The sequence below is a fragment of the Apodemus sylvaticus genome, chromosome 7, assembly GCF_947179515.1.
Source record: "Apodemus sylvaticus chromosome 7, mApoSyl1.1, whole genome shotgun sequence".
Classification (NCBI taxonomy): Eukaryota; Metazoa; Chordata; class Mammalia; order Rodentia; family Muridae; genus Apodemus; species Apodemus sylvaticus.
In genome coordinates this window covers 93,251,443-93,268,615 of record NC_067478.1, presented here as the reverse complement: position 1 = coordinate 93,268,615, position 17,173 = coordinate 93,251,443, and positions in this window count along the sequence as shown.

Below are 17,173 nucleotides of genomic sequence, written 5' to 3'. Positions count from 1 at the left end.
ATCCTTAAATTGTCCTTGTAGGTTTGGGTCTGGTCTTAGATAAAAGGCTCAGATTAGAAGATATTTACATTTGAGGAATCTCATACAATGTCCTTGCCAAGGACTCAAGGTGGATCCTAGGGCAGATAAAAAAAAATTTACATTTGAGTTAATGCAAAGCTTAGAGTTGCCTCAGGGGAAGCTAGTGAGGAAGTTTTGAGAAATTGTTTCTGCCTTACAGGCCCCACCTAGGGAGTGTTTGGCTTTAAAAAAAAAAAAAAAGGTTTTTGACTTATCCAGGTGTGGGTTAAAATGCAGTTCAAATCTATGAAAGGTCAAGGAGGCTATAAAAGCATTAACATTTGGCCTGTCTACTCCCTATAAAATTATTGTAAATTTAAAGGGTTGGTTTTTTGCTTTACATTCTGATAATTATAAAAGCATTTGCTTCTAATTTTAAAGAGACAACAAAACAATTTCATTAGAAAGTTTTGCCTCAAGGAATGGCTAACAGCCTTATGTCTTGTGAGAAAAAGTGTTTTGTCTCTGTTTCAATACTAGAAGTTAAGATCTTAAAATTTTCAGTGTATAATATTCATAGAATGTTTGTTATAGGCCCTTGCTCCTATAGACTTTTAGAATTTTTAGGTAAATGGCTTTCAAAAGTTGTTAGGATATATTAATTGGCTTTATCTTATATTTACCTCATTTTAAGCTTGCCACAGAAGGTCTTAAACCTCTGTTTTCTAGGTAGGAAACGTTTGTTCCTTGCTTCAAGCAACAATCAAATTTATTATTAATGGTTGGTCTATTACATGGCAAGCATTTTTAGACAAAATTAATAATTGTTATCCAAAAGATAATTTATACTCTCAGATCACATGTTTATTCCTTTAAGTTTCTCCCTGCTTCAACACAGATACCTGAATTGGGTGCTATAGCAGCTATTTTTAAGATGTTAAAGGTCAAGCTTTTAATAATAGTAGATATACATAGCTCATGGTTTATAATTGCTTAAAATTGGTCCATTTTTAATACTGCTCTAACAGAAAAAGCAACTATATTTTATATAATTACATAGTTATTGCCTATGTTATGGTTTATACTTTGTGTTCCAACTTAAATTAATAAAACAATATCTTCTTGGAAGAAAGAAGAGAGGGGAAATTGTGTCCCTGTGCATATAATTTAAATTATGCTTGCATGTTTTTAAAAAAAAAAATTTAAAATTGGATGCCAAGAAACTCCTTGCTAAATGTATATGACATCTTGTAATTAGGCATATTGATGTCTAGGTGAAATGAAGGAATTCACTTACTAACATATGCCATGATCCTGATTTAATATTGGGGGAGAAGGCATGTCCTCTGTTTTTTCCACAGAATGCGGCAGAAGATATGCTGACTGTGCTTGCTGAATGCCCAGACCATGGTAACATAAGAGCTATATTGGATATATGTTCTTGACTTACCTCAATTGTTAAATGTCCCAGGTTAGATAAATTGCCTAGCTTCAAGCTTTTAGACTTTGTGGGACAGAACATGGAGACTGTTATGCTAGCTTAGGAAAAATTAATTAGAAGAGTTAAAATGACTCTTCTCCTTATTGTGCTCAGCTGACTCAACCATAGACTGGTCTAGAAATAATTCCAATATTGAAGATTCCAATTTTGAAGATGGCTAACAATCTTCAGCCAGCTGTGTTAATTTAACATATAGTCTCCACCTTTCCTGAGAAGTAACAGCATATCTCTTGATACACAAGGCTACCTCTCCCATCTCAGAGGCCAAGCCTTGGGTCCTTAAAGTTGTTAATTTACAACTGAATTGGATACTTCTGGGACAAGTTAATCCTATTCCACCTTTAACTCTTGACCTTGTCTGTTAAGCAGACTGGCTGTCTCCACCCAGGCTCACCTGGATGGAGAGATTACATGTCTGTTAAAGACACTTGCAGACCCCCCTGGCTTCAAAACTTACACAAGTGGATCTCCAAAGAGGGAGCCACATAGAACTCAGATCTATGTGTGTTTGTTTATGAACAAACATGGGTACCAGCGAGACGTGCGAGGCAAAGCACTGCATGGGGAGTTGAATTTCTGCTTCTGAGTCCCCAGGAAGTACACCTAATTGCATAGGGGTTAACGTCGAGAGGCTGTCCTTAAAATAATAAGGGAGCCTATTACCCCTCCTCTGAAAAAGACGTTATACAATATTTAAGAGGAATTACGGTCAATGCTTCCCCTCCTGGTTAAGGCCCGCCTTCTTATGAAGGATATTTATCCACTTGTTTTCTACCTCCTCGTGTTCAAATTAATAAAAAAAGGGAGGACATGTACAGAGCCATATTGGGGCAGTCTTGCACTTGGTCAGAGTTTGACTTTGGTCAAGGTTAACTTCTCCCAGAAAGCCAGGATCCTGCTCCACCTAGGGTGGAGCGCTCGTAGTAAAGGTTAAGTTCATTGTTCCTCCAGGTATAGGGATTCCTGAATTAAACAGGTGACCCACCCAGCTGCCTGAGCAGTCAAGACGAAGACCTCCAAGAGAAGCTAGACAACTTCCACCGGAACTCAGCCTGGAGTCTGGGGGGAAGGGTTTGCCCGAACTGTTAAAAGGTCCGGCGCCATTAAAGTTTACGGTTTTGATCAGTGAACATTGACTTGGCCGTACGTTCTTTTCGCCGCTCTTCCCTATGACCCCAAAATTCTCTCAACAGGTAACCCGGTTTACATGTAGCTGCTGGCGGCTACAGAGAATGTTGTCCCTTGTGGAGTAGATCCAGGATACAAAAGCTTGGATGGGGAAAGGCGCAGGGACTCTGGGTGCACCTCCTTGTAATAAGGACAGCTGTTGTGGCCCCTGCTCACGCGACTCCTGAGGGGTCCCAAATGGGAATGCCTCCAGATGGAAGTGGGCTTCCCCTGATCCAGTGTGTAGGTCCCAAGTGTCAGCTCCTGCCTGGGACAGGAGGTGAGCTCCAGCTGGTCCTTTCCTCTAGGATCCCCTTGCTGTTTCCACAGCTCATAGCTCTCAGGCTGCAGGAGCCTTTCAAAGGCATCCATGGAGAAGCTCACCCTGGCCTCCCCACAGCTGCACTGACGTGCCACCTTGCCATAGTCAATCCACCTCGGGGTGGCAAAATTGATGGCCTCTGCGCAGTTGAAGCCATGGTTGAAGCCCGCGTGGTAGCCATAGGGAAAGGTGACCATGAACTCCCCAGCCTGCTGGGTGATGCGGCCAAAGGGGATGCCATTCTCCTTGAGCACGGTGGGGGAGATGAGCGCCACCTTGTGTCTCAGGAAGGCCTGGCAGCCCTTGGAGCTGCCAGGGAAGAGTTGCCTGGCCAGGAGCTCCAGGCGCCTGCCATGCTCAGGGGGCACAGCATACCAAGTCTTGGGCTGCCCAAAGTGCAGGTAGTTGATACTGTACAGGTCCATGTTCTCCGTGTGCCACGCAAAGGTGGTCTTCCACATGCCAAAGTACAGGTAGGGCGTGTTGACGCCCTCAATCACTATGCCATGGTCCTGCTTCAACACATCCAAAAGGCTCCCCAGGTGGCCCACGTTCCAGTGTTGAGTGTTCTCATCAAACAGGGAGCCGCTGACATCAGCACCATAAATTGGTGACCCAAACAGACGATTCTTCCAGTATTTTCTCTCCAAATCATCAAAATCCAGGTGTGGCGGGGTCTGGTATTTTTTGCTGGTGGCCAGCTCATGATACTCGCCCACACTCATGCCTTTCCTCTTCTTATGGAATTGGGTGAACACACCTGCCTGCCCCGAGACCACTTGCTGCAGAGGAGCAGGAATTGACATATCCAGGACATCCTCACAGGACTTTCCACTGCCTTTCCACTCCTTGGGTGGGATGACCTTGGCCAGTCCAGCTCGGTGTGCGCCTTGGGACTCCATGTAGGTGATGTATTTGCTGAAGTTTGAGAATTCTGCCATGTTTGGGAAGAAGGTCATGATGGTACAGCCTGGGTTCTGGGACATATCCTGCTCAGGGTTTGTCATGGCCACAGCAATGCAGGAGCTCACCCTGGGGTCCTGGCTGCCCTGGGTGTTTATGTTTTCTGAGACTTTTCTCTCTCTCTCTCTCTCTCTCTCTCTCTCTCTCTCTCTCTCTCTCTCTCTGTCTGTTTCTCTCTCTCTCTGATTTTTCCTGACTTCCTGTTGTATTTTCTTCACAGTCTGATCTGTCCTTATGCTTGTCTTTTATGCCTTCTTCTCTGTGTTCTACGGTTTAGGTTTCCTGGTGGACAAGATAACATTTTGAAGATAAATTTGAATTCAGGAGAATGGCTTGTCTGAGTAGAACACTGTATATATAGCAAGACCCTTCTAATCTCTACAATCAACAGAAAAGACAAGAAAATGTGAGAAAGAAGAAGCCTTCTTTCTTGGTTGATAGTTTGGTTTCCCAGGGCATCCTCTTACTGGTCAGCGCTTTTCACCTTGAAAAACTGAGTTTCTATGGAGCAGAATCCCTATGCCACTACAGCAGCACTGGGAGCACAGCACTATCCCACTCCTGGAGCACTCCCTTGATTCCCACTCATCCTTTGACTCCATTGGTCACTGTGTGTTGATGGGGGAGGCTCAGTGCCCTTCGTCTTTTAAGTAGAAATTCATCTACCCAAGGAACAATCATAGGTGGTTCATATGACAAAGATTCTTACTGAGATGGGCAAAAATCATCAGAGGTTTCTCAGGACCTGATCTCAAAATATTTAAATCATTGCCTCCTAGTCTCTGAAACTAAATTAAAAGTTCCTCAGGAATTTCTGACTTTGGGTTCCAGCATGCTGGTTATGCTGGCCCGTATTTGTCCAGCAGAGCCGACCTGTCTTGGCTCCCAGCTGAGGGCGGGCATAAGGAGGCTGTCTCAGAGGAGGACTGCTGCCAGCCTTGTCATCCCATCTGCTTAGACTAAAGACAGCTGTGAGTCTTTCCAGCTGTGTCAGAGTATGGCAGCCTCTGTGTAGCAGTGTTGTGGGAGTAACATGCCTTCCATATACAAGCAGGAGGTGGGGCTGGGGAGCACTGAGCCTCTAACCAGACCAAGGCTACATAAAGAGGTATTACCCCAAGTGTTGTTAGCTCTCTGAGGGTTCGCTCTCCCTAGTCTAATGGAAAAACTAAAAACAAACAGCAGCTGATCTGGATCACAACATACCACACTGCAGCTGAGGCCTCCTCCTGAGAGCAACAGAATTCTGACTGTCTAGTGTCAGTGGGACCCGGGCCCTTGCCCACCTCCTAAACAACTGTCATGGACCCTGCTACTCTCTTGCCTGGTGACAATCTGCTGGTCCTCATCTATGCCAGTCACATGAGGGGAGATGATATTAGCTCCATGGGTACTGCAATCCTTAGTGTAACTGGAACTATTGGGGCCCAGGCCAAGACTCTCAGCCCAGAGAGAAGACCTGATCCATTTTATCCAGGCTGGGGGAGGACCTCAGAAAAATTGATCATTATAAAAGAACTGGTAGAATCTACTAACTGACCTTCACAAGGTTACTCATCCGGGATACAAAACCTGCTCTCTGTTTCTAGTCACACCTAGGCCAAAGAAGGTCTAAGGGAAGATTTCGCTGCCAGAAGCCAGGTTGGTCTGTCCTGAAGTAAATCCAAACTAGGCAGCCCTCTGCCCCATCTCCACTCTCATTGATCATGCTCAGTAGCTGAAAAGATCCCCAGGACCTTGTCTGCTGATTTGCCCTCCCATATGTGTAGGGTCCAACAATGGCCTGGCTATCACAGCTACAAACCTTTCAATCAATAGCTAAAGTTTAGGCATGCATTAAAAATATTCTTTACCGGTATGGACCTTAAAAGTTCTCTCCAGACAGGCAGTGGTGGCACACACCTTTATTCCCAGCACTTGTGGTGTTGAGGCAGTTGATTTCTGAGTTTGAGGCCAGCCAGGTCTACAGAGTGAGTTCCATGACAGCCAGGGTTACAAAGAGAAACCCTATCTCAAAAAACAAACAACAACGACAACAAAACACACACCCCCCAAAAAACAAAAAAACAAACAAACAAAAAATCTTACTTTGTTTAGCTGGGCATTGGTGGAACACGCCTTTGATCTCAGCACTAGGGAGGCAGAGGTAGGCAGTTTCTGAGTTCCAAGCCACCCTAGTACAGAGTGATTTCCAGGACAGCCAGAGCTATACAGAGAAACCAAATCTCACAAAAAAAAAAATCCAAAAACAAAAAAAAGTGAGAGAGAGAGAGAGAGAGAGAGAGAGAGAGAGAGAGAGAGAGAGAGAGAGAGAGAGAGAGATTTTTCTTGCAAGGGAGTGGTGGCACACACCTTTAAATCCAGCACTTGGGATGCTGGGGCAGTTAATTTCAGAGTTCGAGGCCAGCCTGCTCTACATCTTACTGTGTTTAGCCGGGGAGTGGTGGCACATGCCTTTAATCCCAGCACTTGCGAAGCAGAGGGAGGTGGATTTCTCAGTACGAGGCCAGCCTGGTCTACAGAGAGAGTTCCAAGATAGCCAGGGTTACACAGAGAAACATTGTCTCAAAAAACAAGAACAACAAAAGATACATTCCTGGTATGGACTTTTAGGGTTCTAGTCTGCCAGGCAGTAGTGGCACATGCCTTTAATCCCAGCACTTGGGAAGCAGAGGGAGGAGGAATTCTGAGTTTGAGGCCAGCCTGGTCAACAGAATAAATTCCAGGACACGTATGGCTACACAGAGAATCCCTGTCTCAAAAAACAACACAAACACAAACACAACCAAAAACTAAAAACAAAAAAAACAGGAAAAAAACAAACAAACAGGGTTTTACACCCGGGTAAAAATAAATTATCAGACATTGAAAGAAACTATTACACACTGGATAGACATCCTGCCTTTGCTTTGGGTCCTCTGTGCTCCATGTAGAGAGAGATTTGCTCCCAAAAGAAGTTCTATTGAGAACAGCTCAGTGCTACTCTGGGATCCCCAACACCCATGGTCATGTCTGGAAGCTGATAAAGTCTTTCTACAGTTTCAAACCCATTCCCTGCTCTCTTCTCTGGTGACTGCCCAATAGTAAGCACATCTGAATGCCAATTTGCCAAAAAGGAACACAAATTAATCTGAAATGAAACTCACACATTAATGCCAAAGATTGACCAGCATTTTCTAATGCTTTGTAGAATGATTGATTCTTATCAACTATTACCACGACTCATTTCCTCACAAGAACAAATTTCCAAAAGCTGTGAATAGAGATAGGACTTACCCAACACCAGTGGAATGGAGACCTGTGAGGAGACAATCCAGCCACAGAGAGAAGCTTCCCCCTTAGGACTTGCTTTTCCTATGAGCAGGGAACCTAATGGCTTCGTCTTTTATAGCCAGGAAGACCTGAGGCAATGAGAGCTTGCTCACCCACTGGGGTCTCAACCAATCACTGGCTCTCAGCTGACTTAGGCCCACCCAGCTTCCCTAGAATGGAAACAATCTCATTAAGAGACATGGCAAATATTGAAGAAAGAATGATACAACACCAACTATGCATAGAATCTATAAGAATGTTTTAGAATTTCCAAGGCTAACTGGGAGCATGTGGCAGAGCAGTCAGAGAACTGAGACATCCAGAACGTGTCTGTGCTCTTGCTGGACAGGCTTTCTCTTTCTCCCACCACCTCTAAACCTGAAAATAAAAACCTAAACATAAAATAAATAAACCTAAAAATATTCATTACTGGTATGGTCCTTAAGACTTCTAACCAGCTAGGCAGTGGTGGCACACAACTTTATTCCCAGCACTTGTGGTGCTGAAGCAGATGATTTTTGAGTTGAGGCCAGCCAGGTATACAGAGTGAGTTCCATGACAGCCAGGGTTACACAGAGAAACCCTATCTCAAAAAACAAAAAACAACGACAACAAAACACCCCCGCCAAAAAAAAAAACAAAAAAAAAACCAAAAAACATCTTACTTTGTTTAGCTGGGCATTGGTGGAACACGCCTTTAATCTCAGCACTTGGGAGGCAGAGGCAGGCAGATTTCTGAGTTCCAAGCCAGCCTGGTCTACAGAGTGATTTCCAGGACAGTCAGAGCTATACAGAGAAACCAAATCTCAAAAATAAAACCAAATCCAAAAAGAAAAAGAGAGAGAGAGAGAGATTTTTCTTGCAAGGCAGTGGTGGCACACACCTTTAATCCCAGCACTTGGGATGCTGGGGCAGTTGATTTCAGAGTTCGAGGCCAGCCTGCTCTACATCTTACTGTGTTTAGCCAGGCAGTGGTGGTGCATGCCTTTAATCCCAGCACTTGCGAAGCAGAGGGAGGCAGATTTCTCGGTAGGAGGCCAGCCTGGTCTACAGAGTGGGTTCCAAGATAGCCAGGGCTACACAGAGAAACACTGTCTCAAAAAACAACAACAAAAAAATACATTGCTGGTATGGAATTTTAGGGTTCTAGTCTGCCAGGCAGTGGTGGCACATGCCTTTAATCCCAGCACTTGGGAGGCAGAGGGAGGAGGATTTCTGAGTTTGAGGCCAGCCTGGTCAACAGAGTAAATTCCAGGACAGGTATGGCTACACAGAGAATCCCTGTCTCAAAAAACAAAAACAAAAACAAAAAAACAAAAACAATAACCAGGGTTTTCCACCGGGGTAAATATAAATTATCAGACATTGAAAGAAACTATTACACACTGGATAGACATCCTGCCTTTGCTTTGGGTCCTCTGTGCCCCATGTAGAGAGAGATTTACTCCCAAATGAAGATCTCTTGAGAATAGCTCAGTGCTACCCAGGGATCCTCAACACCCAGAGTCCATGTCTGGAAGCTGATAAAGTCTTTCTATAGTTTCAAAGTCATTCCCTGCTCTCTTCTCTGGTTCTTGCCTAATAGTAACCACATCTGAATGCCATATTTGTCAGAAAGGAACACAAATTAATCTGAAATGAAACTCACACATTAACGCCAAAGATTGACCAGCATTTTCTAATGCTTTGTAGAATGATTGAATCTTATCAACTATTGCCACGACTCATTTCCTCACAAGAACAAATTTCCAAAAGCTGTGAATAGAGATAGGACTTACCCAACACCAGTGGAATGGAGACCTGTGAGGAGACAATCCAGCCACAGAGAGAAGCTTCCCCCTTAGGACTTGCTCTTCCTATGAGCAGGTAAACTAATGGCTTCGTCTTTTATAGTCATGAATATCTGAGGCAAAAGAGCTTGCCCACCCACTGGGGTCTCAACCAATCACTGGCTCTCAGCTGACTTAGGCCCACCCAGCTTCCCTAGAATGGAAACAATCTCATTAGGAGACATGGCAAACATTGAAGAAAGAATGATACAACAGCAACTGTGCATAGAATCTATAAGAATGTTTTAGAATTTCCAAGGCTAACTGGGAGCATGTGGCAGAGCGTCAGAGAACGGAGACATCCAGAACATGTCTGTGCTCTTGCTGGACAGACTTTGTCTTTCTTCCACCACCTCTAAACCTGAAACAGACAAGAGAACAGCAGGGGCTCCACGTTCTGAACAACTAAACATTTTAACCAAAAAGTAGCACAAAACAAAGGAATGAGAAAGATTTTTGCTGGGCATTGGGTTGTATGCACTCTATCCCACTCTGGAGGCAGAGCCTGGAGGTTCAATGAATTTGAGAAAAGACTGGTCGACAGATACACTTCCTGGAAAGTCAGGATTACAAGGATCAACTCTCTCTCTCTCTCTCTTTCTCTCTCTCTCTCTCTCTCTCTCTCTTTCTCTCGCTCTCTTGCTCTCTCTCTCTCTCTCTATCTCTCTCTCTCTCTCTCTCTCTCTCTCTCTCTCTCTCTCTCTCTCTCTCTCTCTCTCTGGTTTTTCGAGACAGGTTTTCTCTGTATAGTCCTGGCTGTCTGGGCACTATGTAGACCAAGCTGGCATCGAACTCAGAAATCTGCCTGCCTCTGCCTCCCAAGTGCCTGGATTACAGGTGTTGGCCACCACACCGCCTGGTCTTTGACCTCATTTTACAGATCAGGCTCCAGGCTGGCCTGATGTCTGAGATCTGTATGTCACCATGCTTTTAGTTGGTTTGTTTTGTATGCCTGTGTCTATCTCTGTTCCTCTCTGCCTCTCAGGCTCTCTCTCTCTCTCTCTCTCTCTCTCTCTCTCTCTCTCTCTCTCTCTCTCTCTCTCTTCTCTCTCTCTCTCTCTCTCTCTCTCTCTCTCTCTCTGTGTGTGTGTGTGTGTGTGTGTGTGTGTGTGTGTTTCATGGGCATGCCCTCTAGGGCATGTTCATCACAAGCCATCTATCATGGTTTGTGGGATTTATGAGATTTGAATATATGTTCTCTGTAATCGTGCTAAATACTCTTGCCTATTGGGCATCCTCACACCAAAATTTCTAATTTCAAATGAGGCTCCAAAAATTTGACTCAGACCTTTCACACATACATTTAAGGAAACAGAATATTAAAGATCATAGATTATGTGGTTTCTCTTGATCACAGTTGACTAAACAATGCAAACTTCCAGAATCTGCCATGCAGGGATGCACAGGGTGTGTGAGATGGGTTAGTGACATTACATCTTTGTTTGCCTTGGGAATGTGACACAGTCTTAAGGAATCCAGGGTAACAGATGCAAAGGCCCCATGGACATTAACAATGAAGCCAGCCCAGGATATCAACATCACCCAAGGTTGGTCCAATTGACAATGGGAGTGAACAACCAAAAGCTGAGGTAAATTATCCTGGGTCCTCCAATAGGGGAGGTAACATGGCAACAGGCCCTGGCTAGGAATCACAGACACAAGAGGAGAATACTGGGGCATCCAGTGGGTGTGGAAGTCTACAGGAGTGGACACAGGGACACTGAATGTCACAATAGGAGAGTCTATCTTTTCCAAATTGTACTGGAGCTACTAGCTAGAGCAATTAGACAACATAAAGAGGTCAAAGGGATATAAATAGGAAAGGAAGAAGTCAAACTATCACTATTTGCAGATGATATGATAGTATACTTAAGTGACCAAAAAAACTCCACCACAGAACTCCTATAGCTGATAAACAACTTCAGCAATGTGGCAGGTTATAACATCATCTCAAGCAAATCAGTAACCTTCCTACACTGAAAGGATAAGCAGGCTGAGAAAGAAATTAGGGAAACGACACACTTCACAATAGCCACAAACAGTGTAAGGTATCTTGGGGTGAACCTAACCAAACAAGTGAAAGATCTGTATGACAAGAAGTCCAAGTTTCTGAAGAAGGAAATGGAAGAAGAACTCAGAAAATGGAAAAATCTGCAATACTCATGGATTGGCACGATTAATATAGTTAAAATAGCCATCTTGTCAAAAGCAATATACAGATTCAATTGAATACCCATCAAAATCTCAACTCAGTTCTTCATAGAGTTAGAAAGAGCAATTTTCAAATTCATCAGCAATAACAAAAACAAACAAACAAAAAAAAAAAACCAGGGTAGCTAAAACTATTCTCAACAGTCAAAGAACTTCTGGGGGAATCAGCATCCCAGACCTCAAGCAGTACTAGAGAACAATAGTGTTAAAAACTGCATGGTATTGGTACAGGCAGGTGGATCAATGGAATAGGATTGAAGATGTAGAAATGAACCCACACACCTATGGCCACTTGTTCTTTGACAAAGAAGCTGAAAACACGCAGTGGGAAAAAAGATAGCCTTTTCAACAAATGGTGCTGGCTCAACTGGAGGTGAGCAAGCAGAAGAATGTGAATTGATCCATTCTTATCTCCTTGTACAGAGCTCATCTCCAAGTGGATCAAGGACCTCCACATAAAGCCAGGCACACTGAAACTATTAGAAAAGAAACAGGAGAAAACCCTTGAGGACATGGGGTCTGGGGAGATCCTGAACAGTACACCAATAGCTTATGCTCTAAGATCAAGAATTGACAGATGGGACCTCATAAAATTAGAAAGTTTCTGTAAGGCAAAGGACACCACCAAAATGGCAAATCAGCAGCCAACAAATTGGGAAAAGATCTTTAACAACCCTACATCTGAAAGAGGGCTAATACCCGATATATACAAAGAACACAAGAAGTTAGACCCCAGGGAAACAAATAACCCTATTAAGAAAGGGGTACAGAGCTAAACAAAGAATTTTCACCTGAAGAACTTCAGATGCCTAAGAAGCATCTTAAAAAGGGTTGAACATCATTAATCATTAGGGAAATGCAAATCAAAACAACCCTCTGATTTCACCTCACACCAATCAGAATGGCTAAAATTAAAATCTCAGGAGACAGCAGGTGTTGGCAAGGATGTTGAGAAAGAGGAACACTCCTCCACTACTGGTGCAGTTGCAAGTTGGTACAACCAATCTGGAAATCAGTCTCACTTTTCTTCAGGAAACTGAGCATGTCACTTCCGGAGGACCCTACTATATCACACCTGGGCATATACCCAGAGGATTCCCCAGCATGTAATAAGGATACATGCTCCACTATATTCCTAGCAGTCCTATTTATAATAGCCAGAAGCTGGAAAGAACCCAGATGTCCCTCCACGGAAGAATGAACACAAAAAAAATGTGGTATATATACACACAATTGCGTATTATTCAACCATTAGAAACAATGAATTCATGAAATTCTTATACAAATGGATGGGGCAGGAGAACATCATCCTAAGTGAGGTAACCCAGTCTCAAAAAATCAATCACGGTATGCACTCACTGATAAGCAGATATTAGCCTAGAAACTTGCAATTCCCAAGACATAATCCACATATCAAATGATGTCCAACAAGAACAGAGGAGTGGCCCCTGATTCTGGAAAGGCTCAGTGCAGCAGTGTAGGGCAATACCATAACAGGGATGTGGGAAGGGGTGGATGGTGGAACTGGGGGAGGGAAGAGAGCTTATGGAACTTTCAGGGAATTGCCAGGAAAGGTGAAATCATGTGAAATGCAAATAAAAAATATATCAAATAAAAAAATGAAATATTGTCTAACTCAAATAAAACAAACAAACAACCGTCCTGGATGATCATTCCAGAGGCATGGTGACCTTATGTGCTCCCAGAGAAACACTGTCAGGATGTTTCCCGGCACTGCAGTCCATTGAGAGCACTTTAAATCAGGGATGTGAACTAGAACATCCAGGTGCTGCTCTTCGACCCTTCCACAGCCCAACAAAGTCTGTGAACAAACCGCCACAGGTGGGACTGTAACAGGTATTTTCACAAGTAGAACTGCCTCACTCAGGGATCGAGAAACAACCTGCCCCAAAATGATTTCTTGTGGGAATGGGGATACTTTTGGGAGGGGTCTCCACATAAGATTCACCTTCCCTAAGAGGAGACGCACCCCTTTTGCAGGCAAACACAGGAACCCCTCAGGTGGCTGGAAGTCTGGAGAAATGCAAAAGTCTTGGGAATGGGAAGCATCCCCCGTGATTGGAGAAGAAGCCAGGATCTCTCAGGGGCTCCATGGAGACTGGATAATGAGGGTCCTGCCGAGACTAGCCCAGCCAGGAATGGGGTCCCTGGAATGAGGATCCTGGAAATCCAGGTGCCTCTGAAAAACTCTAGCCTCATTATTAAAATTGTAACAGTCTGCTGTACTGAGAGCTCAATGCTTTTGTATAAGAGAAAATCCTTTATCATCTGTATTAAGGTGATTAATGGTAAATAAAGCATAGCTTAATAATTGATGAGGTGAAGACAGGTGATAGTGGCACATGCCTTTAATCCCGGCACTTGGGAGGCAGAGGCAGGCCGATTTCTGAGTTTGAGGCCAGCCTGATTTTCAGAGTGAGTTCCAGGACAGCCATGGCTACACAGAGAAACCCTGTCTCAAAAAACAAAAAAAAAGGCTGGGCACAGGTGTCACACACCTCTAATCCCAGCACTCTGGGACACAGAGGCAGGAGGGTTTCTGAGTTCGAAGCCAGCTGGGTCAAAAGAGTGAGTTGCAGGACAGCCAGGGCTACACAGGGAAAACCTGTCTCAAAAAAAAAAAAATCTAAAGAACCACAAAACAAACAAAAAATTGATGAGGCAAATAGAAAGACTACTAGATTTTAATCTTTGATGTTGAACCTTAAGATTTTGATGAGTCCTTTCTATGATAGCCTGTCCTTGGGGGTTATATGGAATTCCCATTGTACATTGTATACTCAGTTGACTGCAAACTTTGCCAAAGCTTGAGAAGCATAAGTTGGAGCATTATCCGTTTTAATTCTTTTTGGCTTACCTGAGGAGGAGGAGCATGTAATAAGGTGTTGAATGACATGTTTCTCAGCCTCCACGGTTCTTGCAGTGGCCATAACCACATGAGAGTAGGTATCTACAGTAACACATACGTAGGCCAACTTTCCATATTCTTGGAAGTGAGTTATGTCCATTTGTCTTGTTATGTCCATTTGTCATGAAACTTGAGCCTTAAGGCCCTTTGGATTAACTCCCATTTTTAATGGTTGCTATATATCAGGACAATGTTCACAGTCCTTCACAATTGGCCTAGGCTGTTTTCATGTCAAATTGAACATTCTGTACTCTGAGTGTGTGTGTGTGTGTGTCTATGTCTCTATCTCTCTCTGTCTTGCTCTCTCTCTCTGTCTTTTGTTGTTTCAAGAGAGGTTTTCTCTATATAGCCCTGGTTGTCCTGGAACTCACTATGCAGACCAGGCTGGCCTCAAACTCAGAAATCCACCTACCTCTGCCTAGAAAGTACTGTGATTCAACTCGTGAGCCACCACTGCCGTGCTGAACACCCTTCTCAAAGCCAGTGCAATCTGATAATGAAAAGCATGACTTTCTAAAGCTTGTTCAACCATACTAGCAATCAAGGGTTCTTTTGTTAATAAATCTGCCATAGAATTTCCTTAAGCCACTGGACAGGGCAGGCCAGTATGTGTTCTGATATGTTCTATAAAATTTCCTTTTTCTTGATTGAATTATCTTTTGCAACAGAAGCAAGAGTGATATAATTTAAAAATTTCCAGATATAAGAGCTGTCTCTATATCAGAAAATAATCAAACTACATAATTTGAACTTGTATAAAGGTTGACCTCTTCAAGTATATGTTCAAGGGCAGTAATAACTGCAATAATTTCCTCCTAATGTGCAGAAATTTCTTTTGCCTTTTGAATAATCACAGGTCTATCTTTTATATAGATGGCTTAAATTCCATGGATGACACATCTGTAAATAGTAAGAGGGCTTCAGAAGTAGGTTCTGATGCTAGTATAGAAGGAAAGATTATTCCTGTTCCTTCTACAAGCTTTAATTCAGGGTGTTGAGGTACATGACATTTGATTTGTCCCATATAATGAGCTAATGCATTTCCCCAATCATCTGCAGTTTGACGTAAATACCCCAATTGTTCCTTATTATATGGAATACAAACTTCATGAGTTTCTTTGACAAATAGTTACCTGGATCCTAACCTCAATTTAATAATTAACTGACTACACATAACAGGATAAGAAGGTATCATTTTCACTTGACTATGAGTGAGATATATACATTTTCATAAAACTTCTTGCCATAAACTTGCATTAGGGTGTAAGATGTTTTAAGAATAATAAGCGAGCAAGTTTTTAAATAGTTTGTTTGATTTACTTTAGCATCTTGTATCATTCATTTGCTTTATTCATTCTGATTGTTTTAATGCTTCTTTTGTAAGCTGTATTTTAGACTTAGGATCAGGATCTCCGTTAAGAATGTCAAACAAATTAAGCAATTGTCCTGTGGTAATTTTTAAATGAGGTCTTGTCCAGTTAATATTTCCCAATTATTTTTAAAGATCATTCAGTGTCTTTAATTTGTCAATACTAAGTTGCAGTATTTGAGAGATCATATATTCATTATAAATTATTTTTGCAAGAAATTTATTGGCTTGTATACTGGCTGGTTTTGTGTGTCAACTAGACACACACTGGACTTATCACAGAGAAAGGAGCTTCTGTTGGGGGAAGGGCCTCATTGAGATCCATCTGTGGGGCATTTTCTCAATTAGTGATGAAAGGGTGAGGGCCCATTGTGGGTGGAACCATCTCTGGGCTGGTAGTCTAGGGTTCTATAAGAGAGCAGGCTGAGCAAGCCAGGGGGATCAAGCTAGTAAGACACATTTTTCCATGGCCTCTGCATCAGTTCCTGCTTCCTGACCTGCTTGAGTTCCAGTCCTGACTTCCTTTAGTGGTGAACAGCAGTGTGGAAGTGTAAGCTCAATAAACACTTTCCTCCTCAATTTGCTTCTTGGTCATGATGTTTGTACAGGACTAGAAACCCTAAGACAAATTGGTACCACTGTAGTGGGGTATTCCTGGGACAACTTTACCATGTTTTGGGGAGGATTGTGGGAGGGCGTGGAAGTTTGAGCTAGAAGAGCCAATAGGATGTTAAGAGCTCTGTGGAAAGTTCTGTAGGAGCTTGGAAGATAATGTTAAGAACAGTGCAGGATATGGTGGCCTGGCTTGTGACATTTCAGAGGGAAGATTAAAGTCTCTTATCAGGTGCAGGTTTTGATTGTGAAGATTCTGTGGTTTTGATTACCTGGGGCTGAAGAATCAGCTGTGACTAACAAGATAACAGAACCACTAAAGCAATCCTTTGTGTTACTGGGAATATTGATGCTGGTTAACAGGGGCTAAGAAATTAGTGGTGATTAAGAAGAGACCAGCATCACTGAGGTGAAAACTTTGGGAAGTGTTTTCTGAGAGCACAGAGGCTGGGTTCCTGAGAGAGCCACGGTTGTATTTTGTGCTGTGGCTAGACTTGGTACTTTGGAAGATTCACCCAGGTGGTCCTGGTTTTGAAGGCATGAAGTGGTCATGAAGAACAGTTAAAGCTCTGCACTGTGTGAGGCTGTGGAAGGCCATTGGTGAAGATGCAACGTCAGATGCAATTGAAGGCCCAAGACTGAAGGAGTCATGCAAAGAGTTGAGGCTTGGCACCATGAAAAAGAGCCTATGCCAGGCTATTGGTGAAGCGTAGTTACAGCAGAAAACAGCAGTGTTTTGTAGATGCCTGTGCCATGCAATGACCACCAAGAACAGCAGCAGCAGTGGAATACAGACAGCTGGAGCCTAGGAGTCAAGGTGTGTGTTAGAACAAGCATGGAAGGTTTTCCCATTTTCTGAGATCTTCTTCGATTTCCTTCTTCAGAGATCTGAAGTTCTTGTCATATAGGTCTTTCACTTGTTTGGTTAGAGTCACCCCAAGATACTTTATGTTGTTTG